This window comes from Hydra vulgaris, chromosome 11 (assembly GCF_038396675.1).
Source record: "Hydra vulgaris chromosome 11, alternate assembly HydraT2T_AEP".
NCBI lineage: Eukaryota > Metazoa > Cnidaria > Hydrozoa > Anthoathecata > Hydridae > Hydra > Hydra vulgaris.
Genome location: NC_088930.1, coordinates 38,923,406 through 38,929,405, shown reverse-complemented (window position 1 = coordinate 38,929,405; position 6,000 = coordinate 38,923,406).

Here is a 6,000-nt window from a genome sequence, read left to right as displayed (position 1 = left end):
ATACTACAAAGTCCAAGTTTTTTGAAACATTGTGCTTTTATTTAGTAAAATATATAAAAATTGTCTTTCGTTAAGGCTTTGCAAGCATGATGTAGCCAATATCTATTAGTGATTTTGTTACAACAGTTTTGTGCTTCTTCACCAAAAGCTCTTACAAGAACAGAAGAGTTTGAAGTAATTTCTACTCTATGTGCAAAAATTTAAAGGACTGTTGCAAGAACTTTGATAAATCAGCAAAAGTCATTTTATGATGAATCAGCAAAAATGATTTTCCTGCTTATTTGTTTGAATTCAAACAAACTACCTTTATACAAATAAACTTTTATACATCTGCATAAGCAAATGCATAAAAGTGTATAATATATAACCCATGTTTTGGATTTTGCTACCTTTTATAAATGTTACAGCGTTTATGAAAACTAGGAAAGTAAGAAAGTTAGAACCTCCAACTCTTTACGATACTTGAGTTATTCAGGTTTCAATTTTCTCGTTTATATTGACTCAGCATTTTTGCAATACCCTTTTTTTTATTTCATTAAATAGCAATATTTAATGGATTGAATGAGGTATTGTTTTGAAACGTTCTTTTACATGATCTATAAACAATATTGGATTTTGAATGACGTAAAAAAATAGCAAACTTATGTACTATTAATTTACTACTTAATTTCCTAGCTAATGATTATTTATTTAATGCATTAAAGGTTTATCGAATTGCATTTTTAGTATAACAAGACATTTTCAAATGTGCACATCTTTTTCGGGGCAGATTTAGGCATCCAATTTTTTGCAGTTAATTAAGGACATATTGAACTTTAATTTTTTGCTAAAAGGAGGAGATATTTTGAATAGATTTTTTTTCAGGCACTATCAAAGTTGATTTTTAATGTTTTTGTAGAAATATTTTTTTAAACTGACTGATTTTTAAAATTTGATGAGATTTATTGAAATTAATTTTATTATCATTGAAAAGTAGATTTGATTAACCTTTAAACAACATATAATAACCCACTCTTCATTTGATTATATTACCCTTAGCACAGGGTTCTTAACATTTTTGTAATCACGGACCACTTTTAAATATTTAGCAATGTGACGGACACCTTCCGTACTATATTGAAAATGTATAGGGAAAATAAAAAGTATTGAAAAAAACACCTTTATTTTTTAGTATCAAATAAAATTTAGCGGATAACGTATGAATTGAAATGAGTAAAAACAGAAACATACTTTGTGTTTCTAGATGTACATAACGTGTGAATTGAAACGACTAAGAGTTTAGTTTATTAATGACATGCTGCAAAATCTTGGAAGATATTTCAACAATTCTAGAATGGATGAAATCATATGACAAAAGCACACTCTACCACACACGAGTTCTACTATGTCTAGTAAACAATGCTTTTGAAGAGCTCTGAAATACTGCGAGGTTTTTTTTTGTTAGGCAATGCGGTATGCAACTTTGTATAATGCTTCTAAATAGGTTATTGTGTTGGAGTAGAGCCGGCTTTCTCAAGTTGAGCTTTTTTGGCGCGAAAAACATCAACATTATTGAATGTGTTTGCTGGATTTTATTTAGATGCTTTTACAATTTCGCTGGCTTCGAACTGCAATTAGAAAACACTTTATCACATATAAAGCTCTATGGCTTTAGTGTCCCGTCTTTTTTTTTTCTTTCGATTATTAAGGTGCTCCAAGAAGACCTATCGGTCTTTCAACACAAAACACCAAGGAAGTGCAAATAACAAGGAAAGTTTACGCACCCTTCCTTATCAATGTTGTTTATAAAGAAAGAGTAGGCGTCCAACTACGAACTCCAACCACTGCGCCACGAATACTAGTAAATCTTGTTCAGAAACAAAAGTAAAGGTGACATTTGAGTCGTTATATATATATATATATATATATATATATATATATATATATATATATATATATATATATATATATATATATATATATATATATAAATATATATATATATATTATTATATTTATATATTAAACATTAACAATTAAAAAACAATATTTTAGAAAAATACACTTCGACTAATAAAAAAAATAAACACAGCCTTTGTTTGAAAAAATAAACATTGTCTTCGGTCTGCATATATCTTGCAATTAACTATCAATTGAAATCATAAGAGTTTTTCCGTTCAAAAGACTGAAATTCCACGCCATTTTCTAAATCTATACCTGCTAAAAAACGCATACCGCGGACCCCTCAGAGGATCCACGGCAAAAAAAAAAAAAAAAAACGATAATCGTGCAGAGGACATCTCAAGGTATCACGGCTTCTTCATCATTTTTTTTTTGATTTCGGTAACTCGCGCCCCACTGTGCTATAGGGTGTCCCAAAAATATATCATAAATTGAATTTTGATATGCGGAATACTGCATTTGGCACCATTTTGTATATAAATACCAACAACAACAAAAAAATTAAGTTTCTTGCTAAAGCGAAAGGTTATTTAGGTGAATTAACTTTTATTTTATTAAGTAAAATTTGACTTAAAAATGACTTTATTCATATTATTCCTATTACAACTGTTGCCTAAACAAACAAAAAAATTGGTGCGTGTTAAACAAACAAATATGCTTGTCGTAAAATCTTTAGGTGAATTTTTTTACAAAATAAAACATCAATTTTAAGGACAAATTTGTTTTAAACGCAACAAAATGAACAGCAATTAACTTTAAGAAGGAAGGTGCATGCGCGGATACAGCATTTGTTAACGTTTCAGGTTAACATCCAGACATAGAACAAACTCCAAATATATATGTTTATACTATGTCAAATAAGGATGCTTTGCAAAAAATTGCAATGATTGGAGCCTGGGAATAAAAAAGCCCTAAAATTTTAGCTACAACTGCCCCAAACGTGAGAGTGACAAGTTGATACATTATCTTTTTTACTATTCTCAACTAAATCTATATTCATCGATAAAATTTAAAATTGAAACACAAATCTTTTAACGTTCGAAAACTATGAACAATAAAACGTTTGACCCCCCCCCCCCTTAATTTGATGGGGTTACTCATTTTTCTTAAACATCAAAAAATCACTTATTTCAAACATCAAAAATAATTTTGTAATATAACATAAACTAATATTATTAATACAAATAATATTTAACTAAATAATTTTAGAATCTTTCTTTGAAGCGTTCTTTGAAATCTTTTGCCGGTTCCTCTGAACCATTATTGTTAACAACAACTAAAAATCTCATTTATATTTCGTGTTATGGAACAAAATACCTGGAGATTATCATGAAGCCTGTCTTCATTGTGTGTTCTCTAAATGAAATCTTGAATTAACTTAATGTGGCGTTCTGCACAGTCATTTACAACTGCAAATGTACCACATTGCAGGCAAAACACACATTGAAAAGTAAGTAAAAGACTGGGAAACTTCCTTATTTTCACGTGCTTTGATGCCTTTTTCTTTCTATAGCAGAATTTTCTTCTTGGAGATTTCCAATAGCAAGAACAAGGTGGGACTGCTCATTGACAAAGTCTTCTAATTTTGATCTAGGAATAATTTCAACCTTTGTTTCAGGCCTCTTTTTAATCAGATCTTTTAACTCCGGGATATCATAGTAAAGCAGCTTGTTTAAATGTTGGTCTTAACTTCGATTCTCAGATTCTTATCAGCAAGAGCAAAAATGACTTGTTGCGGAGAGATATCAAGTATGACGAATAAAACTTAGGTAAATAACCTACATTATTGCTGCAAATTATTTAAACTCGTCTACTGTTTGTAGCTGAAAAGCAATATTGAACGCCATTAAATCACTTGAATGTGCTTGAGAAGCATTAGGGCTTTTTAAAAAGAAGAATCCATGAAAAAATACAATGTAGTTGGTTGCAACTTTTCAGATGGTTTATTGTATTTTTTCTGACTGTCTCGGAATCAGCAGGGTGGTACATTTGAGTCGTCTGAATAACCAGTAAGTATATACAGCCTGGTATAAATCTTGCCTCATGATGAGCTCCAGGCTGTTTAAATAAAGAATTCGATAACTCAACTCAATCTAAAAAAAGTGCCAGAAGTTCACAAAGATACTTGTAATCACCTCTCTGGAAAGTATTCTTATGAAAAGCTGTGATACAAAACTCTTTAGTATCCAAGGCAAGTTTGAACAGTAATGAGACGGGCCTGAAAGTATCTTGAGACCAGTCAAACTTTACAATTGTCTTAAGTTTGTTTACATCTTCGTAAGTCTGCGGCCATAGTTTATGGAAAACTACATAAAGTTTCTTGCTGGGATCACTTGTTGGACCAAAAATTTCTTCCATCACATGAGCCACGTGCCTTTCATAAATGTGACGTCATATTAACCAGAGAACCGGTCTTTTAAGGCATAGGAAATAAAATTGTTTACGGCCCCTTTATTTTTGTCCAGTGTTACTGGATGTTGTATCAGAACACAATCCGATAATCTGATCTGACATTTTATAGTAATCAAGCATTGTTTGAATTGCAATAGCTTGATCACTTCCCTTCTTAACCATTTTAAAGCAATACCTTTAATTTTATAATATTTAAGTTTTTGAAGTAAAATGTAATGATCTACTGGGTCGAAAGCTTTTGATAGGTAAATGAAAAGGCATAACATATACTTCGATTTTTCAAAAGATTTCGAGTTTTCATGCACAAACTGGATTATGGCATGTTGCGTTTTTTTTGAAACCAAGTTGTTTGTTGTATAGTAAATTATTTGTGTTGAGATGTTTGCATATTCTGTTTTTAAAAATATCGAAAAAAACAGAGAAAGAACGATAGTCGGTAATATTTGATTTGTCACTTTTAGAGATTGGAGTAATTTTAGCAAATTTTAATTGCTCTAGAAATATTCCTTGATTAATAGCTTTGAAAAAGTTTAAAAGTAATGTCCCAGTGGGCACAGGATTTGGAGGTTTTAATTTTTAAGATGTCAAGAAGAAAGTCTAGTGGACCAGACTCTGGTGAAGATGAGCTAATAGCAATTCTATCCTCATATTTAGATATTCCTTTATCCCAATCGTATCTCTTCAAAATCTTAGTATCGAAATGTACCACAATTTTTAAACTTCTTATTTTATCTATATTTTCCTCTCTAATTATCTGTGCCTCATATTCCACAACATTATGAGTTTTCCTGTTTAAAGTTAATCTTGATATCGATATATTATCAGTAATAACTCCACCAGCCTTGTAAAGAGAAGACAAAAGACACATACCCGGCTTGACTCCAATCTCAAATCTGGTCATAATTGGAACCCAATTGTTAAGAATATCTTCCATATTTAACTGAAGGCAAACTTTGATGTCACTCTGAAACCTCTTCTGTTTTTTCTGGACTTTAGCTGGAGGTAAATATAGTTTGTCGAACTCAGTTTGATTGTCGCTATCTGTGCTTGAAAAGTCACCGTCGGAATAGTTACTCTCCTTTTTCTTATTACAAAATTTATTGCCCATGTTCCCAAATTTGACCATATTCCCTCTCAGACAAAGCCTCAAGAATTTTATGTCTTCCTTCTTAGTCTCATCATCCCTATTTTTATCACTTTTTATTAAATCAAACATGTTTGTTTTATTAATAGAGAAGATTAATGGAGAGTACTGATCTCTTTCAAAAAAGTGATCGCCTTCTTTTTTTTCCACCTTCTTTTTGTAGCTACCCTCTGGTAGTTCTAGTGTTTTTAGCATTTTTAAAGTGTGGTATTCCTTAACTTTAAGGTGAATCTGGTCTTGATAGTTTGCTCCGTCACAATGAAAACATCGTTAAACCCAGCCTGCTCCCATAAATTGACAAGCTCTCTCTGAATACAGACACCAGTAGTTATCTGATTGGTGGTCTCTCTGGACACTCCATCAGCGAACCTGGAGCATCTTAAGTACGTTTTTCCGGAAGCAACTGGAAAACCAATTTTTATGTTGATCTGTAAGGTGCTGAACAAATTAAAAAAACAACATTAAAAAGTTAGGATTAAACATGTAAATAATGTAATACTTTT